The sequence below is a fragment of the Pinus tabuliformis genome, chromosome 6, assembly GCF_031772625.1.
Source record: "Pinus tabuliformis cultivar Carrire ecotype Pingquan chromosome 6, CPIR1, whole genome shotgun sequence".
In the NCBI taxonomy this organism is placed as follows: domain Eukaryota; kingdom Viridiplantae; phylum Streptophyta; class Pinopsida; order Pinales; family Pinaceae; genus Pinus; species Pinus tabuliformis.
Genome location: NC_142292.1, coordinates 1,647,637,089 through 1,647,649,957, shown reverse-complemented (window position 1 = coordinate 1,647,649,957; position 12,869 = coordinate 1,647,637,089).

The window sequence follows — 12,869 nt, the reverse complement described above, 5'->3', positions numbered from 1 at the left end:
ATTTCTTGTAATTTCAAACACAAATTAATTGAATACAAAGCAATGTTGTGTTTTTAGGATCTTTTGGACAGGGAAGCCCAAAAAAAATTTCTGAGCAAAGCAGAGTTTCTCAGCCAAAATAAACCTTGTATTAATTCATAAAATGCCTGATACAAATTTAACTTGTATTAATTCATCAAATGCCTCATACAAATTTCTTCCTCTTTCTCAGAGGGATTCACCAAAAACTTTCACAAAAAAAAATTACTCTGCCTCCTCCTGAGATTTTACACTGCTGTGTGTAAAAATCTCATTTACATTTACTGCTGTAAAAAGGGCTTTTACATTTACAACTGTAAAAAAAATCCTTACATATACTGTAAAAATTTCTTACATTTCATTTCAATCTCAAAAATAAAAACTCACACAGTCATTCTTCATTCGCTCTTGCTTCCCTTCGTTTGAGCAACCAACAACCATTACACTTCAAACTGTTTTTTTTTTTTTTTTATGTTTCGCACTGCTGTGCGTTATATGCCTTGCATCACACAATAGTCAACACATAAAGAAAATATATTACATATACATATGCGTTCCCCTTTTTTTTATTACAAATCTTCGACATTGCACTGCTGTGCAAAACCCCTGTTTTTCATTGCTCGCTGCTGCGAAAAACTCTCCTTCATCCCCGTGTTACAATACAAAACAGAAGGTCAACACACACACACAACATATCGCATACATACCATATGGGTTAACAATAAAAAAATATTACATGCCGTAAAAACTTTAAATTCTTTACCTAAGACTATGACAGTTCATTAAAGTGCATTAAATAAAGCCGGCGGTAAAATCAAAAACAAATTCTGACAGGTTGAGGGAGATCTCGTCCGTTGACTTGATTTCGCACACCTAACTCACACAAACCAAACGATGTTTAATGCCCGGGAGATTGGTGGTTTTCGGTTCGTACTGAGGACGCGTGGCAGAAGCGGATTGTGTCGGAGGCCTCCAGGGAAAAACAACCTTTGCCAAAAGGCGGTGCGATAAGGCTCAGCGGTTTTCGGGAATGGTTTTATGGTCGCCGTTTTAATGCTGCTGCACGGCAGGTTGAAATTAATATTTCAACACTCCCCTTTAATTTCAACTGTTGGGCATTCAGTCATACCCAAACACTTCCTCAAAAATTCAAAGCTTTTCTGGTCCAATGGCTTTGTCAGTATATCTGCAACCTGTTCCTGAGTCCTGCAATGTTGTAGAACAATTTCTCCATTGCTCACCAATTCCCTGATGTAATGAAATCTTGTGTCAATGTGTTTCGTTCTCTTATGAAACACTGAATTCTTGGATAATGCAATAGCTGAGCTATTGCCACAAAAAATCACTGTTGCTTTTGCCTGCTCTTGGCCTAAGCTCCTCAACATCCTTCTCATCCAAACTGCTTGACATGATGCTGCTGTAGTTGCCACATATTCTGCGTCTGCTGTAGACAATGCTACAATGGACTTCTTCTTAGAAGCCCATGAAATGGCTCCTGAACCCATGTGAAAAACATAACCGGAAGTTCTTTTCCGATCATCTACACTTCCAGCCCAATCACTATTAGTGTATCCAACCAAATTTGAACATTCTGAGATTGTATATAAAATGCCAAACCTTTTAATACCTTTAACATACCTCAGAACTCTTTTTGCTGCCTGCCAATGTGCTTCCTTTGGCCTCTCCATGAATATGGAAATTAAACGAACAGCAAACATTATGTCAGGCCTAGTTGCGGTCAAATACATTAGGCCAACTATACTTTTGTACAAACTAGGATCAAAGTCCTTGCAATTGTCCTCTTTGCTGAGTTTTAATCCCATTATTGTGGGAGTGATTGCTGCCTTGCACTCTTGCATATGGAATCTTTCCAACACTTCATTTACATATTTTGCCTGTGAGATAAAAATTATATTTTCATTTTGATCTACTTCTATTCCTAAGAAGTATCTCAGCAAACCCATGTCAGTCATTTCAGATTTTTCTTTCATGACTGTTTTGAACTGTTCAATGAGGTAGTCATCATTACCTGTAAAAATCACATCATCAACATATAACACAACAATTAGCAATTTACCATCCTTTTCTTTGACATAGACAGTGGGTTTTCCCGCACATTTGTCAAATCCATTCTCCAGTAGATAGGAATCTATCCTACTGTACCATGCTCTTGGCGTTTGCTTCAGCCCATAAAGAGCTTTCTTCAATCTGCACACTTTGTGCTCTTGGCCTTTCTTTTCATAGCCTAGAGGTTGTTCAATGTAAACCTTTTCCATTAACATTCCATTTAGGAATGCTGACATCACGTCCATTTGGTAAACTTTCCACTTGTTTTGTGCTGCTATGGACAACACTGCTTTCACTGTTTCCATTCTTGCAACCGGTGCGAAAGTTTCCTCATAATCTCTCCCATACTGCTGCTTGTACCCTTTGACAACCAACCTTGCTTTGTGTCTTTCTATCTTGCCTTCAACATTGCACTTGGTCTTGTAGACCCATTTGACTCCAATGACTTCTTTACCTTTTGGTAGCTCAACCAAATCCCATGTCTTGTTTCTTTCTATGGCATTGATCTCCTCATCCATAGCTTCTATCCATTTTCTATCCTTAATTGCATCTTCGAGATGAATAGGGTTATCAACATGACAATACAAAGCAAACAGGGATTTCATACCTTCATCATAAATGTCACTTAAATTTCTGAAATTCTTACCTCTTTCATTTGGTGTGCAAGTGCTTGAAGATGCACTTGAATTTCCTCCTTGTGGTGTGCTTGGAGAAGCACTTTCATTTATCCTCAAGGGTGTTCCTTGCTGTCCTTGTGTTGGTGCTGCTGTTTGGAATGTATTTCAGCCACCTCCTCATCATCTTCATCATGAGACAAACAATTTTCAACATTCACTGTTTTCTCTATGCTTCCATCCCAAGCTTCCTCCTCAATGAACTGAACATCTCTGCTGATAAAAAACTTCTTGGTGGATGGGATATAGAACCTGTAAGCTTTGGATTCCTCACTGTATCTAATGAAAATACATTTCTCCCCCTTGCTGTCCAACTTCCTCCTTAGCTGATCCGGAATGTGTGCATAGGCCACACATTTAAAAATTTTCATGTGGGTGACTCCTTGCCTTCTCCCACTCCATGCTTCTTCCAGCACTTTGTTCATCACTGCTTTTGTAGGACACCTATTCAAGATATATACTGCACAATGTACAACTTCAGCCCAATAATCATTTGGCAAATGCTTTGCCTTCAACATGCTCCTCGCCATATCCATGATGGTCCTGTTCTTCCTTTCAGCAACTCCATTTTGCTGTGGGGTGTACCTAACTATAAACTATTTGTGTATTCCATTTTCTCTACAAAACCATAGGAATTCCTTGGAGATGTACTCACCTCCTCTGTCAGTTCTCAAAACTTTGATATGCAGCCCGCTTTGATTTTCTACAAGTGCCTTGAAATTTCGAAATTTTTCAAACACTTCACTTTTGTTCTTAAGGAAATAGACCCAAGTTTTTCTGGTGAAATCATCAATGAATGTTAGAAAATATTGGCTGCCTGCTAGTGATGGAGTTTGCATCGGTCCACATAAATCTGAGTGGACAATCTCTAAGGGTGCCTTTGCCCTTATGCTTTTCCCTGATGGAAAACTTTCTCTGTGTTGTTTTCCCAAGATACAACCTTCACAAAGGCTGTCCGGTTTCTCTATCAATGGTAATCCTCTTACCATTCCTTTTTTGCTCAACAAGTTAAGACCTCCAAAGTTGAGATGTCCAAATCTCAAGTGCCACAACCAATTTTCATCCTTTGGTACACTTTGGAAAGCCTCTTGGGTAACTGCTGCAATTACTTCTTTGTTTTTCAAATCTGCCCTTATTCTGAGAGGGAACATCCTGTTCCTTGTCATCTTTACTTCAGCAATGCATCTTTTGCTGGGTGCTCTATCCATGATGGTGCATACATCATTCTCAAAGAAAACATTGTACCCCTTCTGAACAAGTTGTCCAATACTCAAGAGGTTACATCTCATTCTAGGGACATAGTAGACATCTGCTATGGTTTTCTTCTCACCTTTCTTTGTAAATATTTTTACTTCTCCTCTTCCCATAACAGAAATTTTGTTATCAATCCCAAGTGTGACTTGTGATTTCACACTCTGATCTAAGTTTGAAAGCAAGACTATGTTTCCTGTCATATGGTTACTACAGCCGGAATCTAAAAACCATATATCTTCACCGTTTGTTTCAGCCATGTTACAAGCTAAAAACACATTATCTTGGCTGATATTTTCTCTAGTGATATTTGCATTTGGTCTATTACTCATATCATGATGCTTTTTCCTACATTCATTTGCATAATGCCCATATTTTTTACAGTAATAACATTGGACATTAGATTTTTCATACTTTTTTCCTTGAGCATGATGTTGTCCTCTTTGTTGACTTCTGCCTTGGCCTTGGTTCTGATTTGGATTGCTGCCTGTTCCTTGAGCATTTACTGGACTGTTCCTTCCACCTCTGTTTTGGCTTCTGCCTCTTCCTCTCTTGTTTCCTTTGCCTTGACCTCTTCCTCTTCCAAAGGACATCTGGGTTTTGAAGACTTGCTCGAGAGATGAGTTTTCATTTCTACTCAACCTCTGCTCATGTGTTATCAATGATGCATGTAACTCATCAACTGAAAAGTTTGAGAGATCCTTTGTCTCTTCTATGGTGGTGACAATCACATGGAACCTTGACGGTAGGACTCTCAATATTTTTTCACAATCCTCCTTTCTTCAAGAGTCTCTCCATGTGTGACCAGACCAATTACATGTGTGAAGAATGAGTCAATATTCTCTGACTCTTTCATGCACAGATTCTCAAAATCTTTCCTCAACAATTGTAGTTTTGCAGTCTTCACTTTCTCCATGCCTTGATAGGCTGTCTTGAGGGTTTGCCATGCTTCTTTGGATGTCTTAGCTACTGTTATCGTTGGAAACACACTCTGGTCCACTGCTTGATACAAAAACACAAGGGCTTTTGAATCCTTCTTCCTATTGCTCTTCAACAGATCCTTCTCTCCCTGAGTTAAGATGTTAAATTGATTTTCATCTGCTGGTTCTTCAAACCCATATTCAACAAGTTCCCATAGATCTTGTGAGACAAACAGGGCTCTCATGGTTATTGCCATTGTCATAGTTTTTTCCATTAAACTGTGGGAGCCGAGTATTAAACATGCCCATACTAATGCTTGTGCTAGCCATTCCTTGCATTCTCAGCTATGCCTCTAAATCCTTGACTGTATATTTAAAACACTGATTGTTTCTTCAGCAGTAACAAAAAAACTTTGAGGAATACGTGGATTCTTGTGCCTGAGACTTCACTTTGCTCGAGAGGATTTACTGCTACAACAAAAGGAACCTTCCTTCAGCTTTTTTATCACATTCAAAGAGCCTGGGTCTACTCTGATACCACTATTGGATATTTCTTGTAATTTCAAACACAAATTAACTGAATACAGAGCAATGCTCTGTTTTTTCTGCCACAGGATCTTTTGTACAGGGAAGCCCAAAAAAAAAATCTGAGCAAAGCAGAGTTTCTCAGCAAAAATAAACTTGTATTAATTCATAAAATGTCGGATACAAATTTCTTCCTCTTTCTCAAAGACAAAAAACTTTCACCAAAAAAATTACTCAACCTCCTCCTGAGATTTTACACTGGGGCTTTTACATTTACAACTGTAAAAAAATTCCTTACATATACTGTAAAAATTTCTTACATTTCATTTCAGTCTCAAAAATAAAAACTCACATAGTCATTCTTCATTCGCTCTTGCTTCCCTTCGTTTGAGCAACCAACAACCATTATACTTCAAACTGTTTTTTTTTATGTTTCGCACTGCTATGCATTATATGTCTTGTATCACACAATAGTCAACACATAAAGAAAATATATTACATATACATATGCGTTCCCCTTTCTTTTTTATTACAAATCTTCGACATTGCACTGTTGTGCAAAACCCTTTCATTGCTCCCTGCTGCGAAAAACTCTCGTTCATCCCCTGAAACAGAACGTCAACGCACACAAAGAACATATCGCATACATACCATATGGGTTAACAATAAAAAATATTACATGCCGTAAAAACTTTAAATTCTTTACCTAAGACTATGACCATTAAATAAAGCCAGGCGTTCAATGAAAAACAAATTCTCGCAGGGTGAGGGAGATCCCGTCGTTGAGTTGATCGGACGCATTTCGCACACCTAACTCACACAAACCAAACGATTTTTAATGCTCGGGAGTTTGGTGGTTTTAGGGAAGACGCGTGGTAACAGCGGATTGTGTCAGAGGCTTCCAGCGAAAAACATCCTTTGCGTGCAATAAGGCTGCAGGCTGAAATTAATATTTCAACATTTACATAATTTATATTCCAAAATTTGAATTCGGTCGAAAGAAATTCCAGCGTGTAAAGATCACCGCCAGCATATATGGACGCTATTTACCATGAAAATCATCGAAGATGCTACAAGCGGAGATGCAGTGGATGTCTTTGTTAAATATTCGTGAGCATGAAGTTATGAGATTTTGGGCACGTAATTCATCCTTGAAAAAGAAATGGATAATAAGGACGAGGAGTTCAATAAAATTTATTTTTTACTGAATTTTAGTCGTCCAAAGTTAACCGTGCATAGTTATGCATGGTTATTTATGGATGGTTATAATGGATGAAGATGGAAATTTAATAATTGAGAAGGGGAAACAGATTGTAAAAATTATTTGAAGAACGTCCAAATGACAGAAGCAAAAGATATGATGCAACAATTGATCGAAGGTAGTAAGCAAAGTCGAAAGGAGATTTTGGTTGAATTGGAGCCATTGTTAGATTTTGATGATGTAGATAGTTAGGGTGATCTCCTCAAAGAGAATACGCCCCTTAATTCAATAATGCCTTTTTTTTTACATGTCCATGGAATAACTTCCAACTTTTAAGGAAGCAACACGGTCACATTATTTACTTTTAGCTGTTGTAACTGTAACATTTAATTATGTTTTTCCAAAAAGTGTTATTTTAGTGTGTATATTTTTACTTCTTGATTAAATTTAATTTGTTATTTTAGTTCGTGTGTTTTTTTAGTTTAAATAAAATATTTTGATATTATGATTTGTTGTAAGAAGTATTCTCAATAATAATAAAATTGTAAAATAAGTTATATGAATATTTGTTATATTCTTTTTCTTTATTGATTTTTTTTTATTGTAATTAAGCATTTTATGGTAGGTATTAGTTATATATATAGAATTAACATTGAAGAGAATGAGAACAAGAAAAGTTTTTATATTTGTTTATTTAATATTAAATGATGACCATTTTTTCATATAATATTCATGTTATAAAGTCAATTTTATTGTTATTGAACTTATCTTGAGCAAGATACTTATGTGATATTAACTTAGTAGGCATAATGCCACATTTTGTTTGACTGGAATTAAATGCATCTTAGTTAACTATTGTTAAGATGCGAAGGTTTTGTCCTTAGCTAATGGTTGCAATGTCAAACTCATTGTTGTCAAACACTTTACTAATATTTGTTGATCTTTCTTGAAAAAAATCTAATGAAATCTACCTATGTTCAGAAACTTTGATACAAATTGATTTAAGATTTATTATCTTCCTTTGAATCAACAAATGATACACTTCAATCTAATTTTTTTTTTTTAAGTTCAGCCACAATGAAGCTACATCATGGTCATGCACAAGAATAACAATTGGTAGGGTGGGGAAATGAATGAGTGACTTAACATCTAGGAGTGCCTTAACAGTGCACCCAATCACTGTCTGTCCAAAATTCCTTAGACAACTAAATTAAAATAATTAAAATATGGAGTTGTTTTACATTTTATCTATTGATTTTAATTGAGATTTATTTACTACAATCATATATTTATCAAATGAAAAATGGTTTTATTATTTTTCTTTAATTTAATATATTGATTGATTATATGGTTTTATTATTAGTTAAATAGTAATTTAATTAATTTTATTCATATGTAAATTTAAAATGTGAAACGATTAAACTTTTGATTAGAGTAAAATAAATTATTTTTAAATAATATTATTTTTTTTCAATTAATAAGTTCCTCCTTTATATATAGCAAAGTGTTATTCAAAACAAAAAGAAAATTGAAAATTGAAAATTAATTTACGATATAATCCTATATAAACATTTTTTTGGAAATACCCAAATTTGTTGGTTTGTGTGGTGATTTCGATAACCCTATGACTAAATAAAACATGTACTATTCTAATAATATTATAGGTTGTGTGTGTATATATGCATGTGCATGCATGTTATAACACATGAGTGAAATGATAATTTTGTCTTTATGAAATATATACATAAAAGTAAGTTTAATAAAAAATAAAACATAAAATAATTTTTATTTATCTCTGGTTCTATGATCCATGTTATTATGCATTGGTCACTTTATCATTTTAACACCTTATTATTCCTTTTATTCAAGACGTTGATTGTGTATTTGTTTAATCTTATTTATGTTTATGGAGTTCATGTCTGGCATTTGCTTTCCTAGAGCTAGTTGATAAAATACTCCATTGATAAATTGTTAATTTACATATGGTTGGAAATTTTCATTTGGATTGTGCATTGCTACTATTAGTAACTATATAAGATGATCATTGAGTTTGAAGAAAACTCCATGATTAACAACAACAACAAAAAAACTACATTCATTTTTTACCCTTAAAAAATTAGATTATATAAAAAATAATTGTTGATGAACATTTTTACATAAAAACACATAATATAATTTTATTATATTTAATTACAAAAATACTTTTACTAAATTTAAACTTATATTTGCAAACTTCAAAATATATATAAACCATAAAAATATTTACAAATTTTAAATTAATTAATTAATTTAATTAATTTAATAATTAAATTTTATTTTAAAATTATTTATTAAATAAAATATTTCAAAAAATCTCAATCCAAAATTTCAAATTTTCATGTAATAACAATATTAATAGTAGCACAACTACTTTAAAAACCGGATCACATCTATCAAGTCACACTTATAATCATAACATAGTTGATTGATTACATAAGATTTTTGAGGTAAAATCAAAGTTCCAAATTTTAAATTACCTATAATTATATATTAAACCATAATATAGAGATTATTTAGGGGCTTCTCAAATTTTCTAAAATGTTAATTAACTATCAAATATATTTATGCACTTATGTTAAGTGGCTACTCAATAGCAATTTAGTAACTACTCAATAGCAATTTAGTAAGATTGTGTGGAAATCGGTCACATGATCACATCACTAATTCTTAAATGAAAAACAAATGTGGCACACATCCCTTCACATCAAAAATGTTGCATCTAATATTTCTGATATAATTCCATTTATAATAAATGTAACTCCATTCATATTAAAATAAAATAATAGATTGAATGACAATAAAAACCTAAATACTTATATATAATCATTTTTCATAATAAAACTCAAATTTGATACTCTAAATTAGTTGCTCAAACCCAAACTACTATAAATTTCAAAAAAAAAAAAAATACGATATTACCTGCCCGTAACAAGAATAATAAATAATATAATTTCAATAACAATAAAAAAAACCAATTATAAATTATATGCATCAAAACTTTTTATAACATGAAATTAAAAAACAAGAACCAAAAAATAATCATGAGTAAAAAAATCATTCTGATTTAAAAAAAAAAAAATTGACAAAATTTAATAAAATTATGATTATTTTTTTAAATTAGATTTTTAAAAATTTAATGTTCTTCCATTAAAAAATAACAATAAAATTCAAAAAAACCAAACTAATTTTGACCAACCACATTTTATGAGCATTAAACTTCGTACTTTGTAACTGTACAATAAAGGCCGCAGATTTAGTACAATGGGTATCATATCTCTCCCGTCAAATTTATTACACAGCCATTGTTTCCTTCCATCGGGCTTCCCATCCACGCCACTGGCAACTACCGCCAGACGATCATGTCAAAAAAGTAAGTTATTTGTCGATCATAAAATCTACCCTTGCCTCGGCAAGGGTATTCTTTTTACAATCGCACGAGATCTTCAATTTACCATAAACCATACTCCATTAAATCATGGTACGTATTTCTTAGCATGGTGCATGGTACATTTCATTGTAGGTTACAAATTGCATTAGATGATACTGTATTTTAAAATATGGAATAGGTGGATATATTTGATAATAATTACCCCGCTGTAAGAACAAGTGCTGCATGGCATAAAGGCCGAATTTTTTTCGAAATTATTTTTAAATACTAAAATCATAAGAGTAATTTTTTATTTTGTAATAAAAAGATTTCGGTCGAAATTGTTTTCAAATTATTTTTGCACATTTGTTTTTAAACAAATTGTATTGGTCAGAGTACAAGATGTCGGTTGAAATTGTTTTCAAATTATTTTTGCACATTTGTTTTTAAACGAATTATATTGGTCAGAGTACAATAATTTTTTTTATTTTTTAATAAACATGTCTTGTCTATTGTTGGCAAAGCAGTGGTGGTGAGCCAGATTAAATCCCTATAAATGACTATTAAGATATAAAATTCTTAAATAGTAGTTGATTAATTCACACTAAAAAGACTCACCGTAAAAACCAATAAATCACTTTAAAATATTAATTATGGATTTATTTATCAAAATTACTTATGACTTTAAAAATTAATAAATCCAAATTGTCCAAAACTTTTATTTAATATATATTTAATTTATCTATTATAGCCTTTATATTAATAAATAATTTAATCAACTCCTTTTACATAAAAATTTAAAGTTAAATAATTTTTAAATAACATTCGAATTTCTGTTTATTTTTAAAAATATGAAATCATGATTTTTACATCACAATTGTTATGAAATCCTATTGATTTTTAATTTGTCAAAAATATAAACCTTATTTTAATATAAATAGTACAGTACAAAGACTTGCTATAAATATATTGCATTTATTTGTCTTTGGTCGTGATCCTCCGCCCACTAAGTTTAATATCAAAATGGGCTAGTTGACCGAAACTATCGTCCTAACAATTTGGACATCAGCGCTTGCATACATAGACAAGTTCGAAATAGGAAGACAAATAAACTATAGAAGAAACCCATCCCTGCCATTTTGACATTAACCCTTTCTACAGTTTTAACATCAACATATCCGTTCTTGCTTCAACATTTCCATTACCATTAGGAGGGCATGGGATTTTCATGGCAATTGCCTCCTTGTAAATTTGACTTCCTTTTCAATTTCACAGGAAAAAAACAAACTGTTTTCATTGAAAAACAAAGTTTACATATACATATTGCATTATCCCCATAGCCCAGTGAAAACCAAAAAGAAAGAGCAGTGATCCGGAACATACCTTCCAGAAATCGCCAAAAATACATCATAACAAATGTTGCACATAGGCACAACGCCACAATGGGCTAGAAGAACTAAAAATTGCCCCATGCAATCTAAAATTGATCCACTATCCAATTAAGGGACAAGGAAAAACTAAAACTACCAAAACAAAAAGGAACTACGATAAGCCTCCACATGATCTAGAGGCCCGCGTCAGGAACCCAAAAATCAGAGGAAAAATAGAGCAAGTAAAGAAAAAAAAAAACCTAGAGCTAGAAGAGGAAAGTCCCAGATCCACCCAAAAATCAGAGGAAAAATAGAGCAAGTAAAGAAAAAAAAAACCTAGAGCTAGAAGAGGAAAGTCCCAGATCCACCGACAGAGCCATCCACCTGAGAGTCAAAGTGGATCGAATCATGTTTGGAGAGAGCACCAGCACACAGATTCTGCTCCCAAAAAACATGCTCGAAGGTGATGTTGGAGAAAGAGGCCATCAGATTTTGAGCATTCTGCAACCAATGTTGTAGGCAAGCCATTATAATGAAATTGTGGCTCAGAGCCCAATCTATAACTATTTTGAAGTCTCCCACGATTCATTCTGCAACCAATGTTGTAGGCAAGGCATTATAATGAAATTGTGGCTCAGAGCCCAATCTATAACTATTTTGGAGTCTCCCACAATGTGAATCTTGTCAAATAGTGAACCAGGAAGCGTCCCCCAAGAGCCAATAACTCTACCTTGAATTAGTGCCCGGCCCACCAAACCAGTAGAAGCAGTAGACAAGTGATGCACTGACCTTAATATACGCCCTTATCCGCACTTACCACGTAAATTTGGCCTTGTTGCCATAGTGCATTGCAAAAAAACAACATTCGGTGTTGTTGCCATCGTGGAGTATTTGGTAGGTGCCACGTTGGCTGCAATAGCTCGTCCCGTGGCACCTTTGCTCTTCTTCAATAACAAGTTCAAACCCCATCCCCATCATCATGTAGATCTTTCGTCAAAATCTAGATAGATATCCAATTGCTTTTTCTTATGTAAATTCGAATTTTATTAAATTCTATTGCCTTAGAGCAATATAAAGAAATAAAATATAAATGCTTGTTGAAAGTGAATTTAAGTTTAATTCAGTAGTTGCATTATAAAGAAAAATCTGGAAGTCTGAATACGTCTTCACTAGCCGCATTTTAAAAAAAGGAAAAAATTAAAAATCGGAGTGATCCTCTTTTAGACTTTCAAGTTTTATTCATGCCCTGCATTAGACTTGGTGCCTGATCTGCATTTTACAACAAATATTAAAAAATTCTAAAACTTTTTGCTGGGAAATTTACTTGATGAGCTGCATAATTTGTATAATTTATAAAAATATTTAGAAATCTGAATGTCAAACCTTCTCGTCTGAGCACTAGAATTTATAAAGAGCTGTCTTTTCAGGTGAATCTTT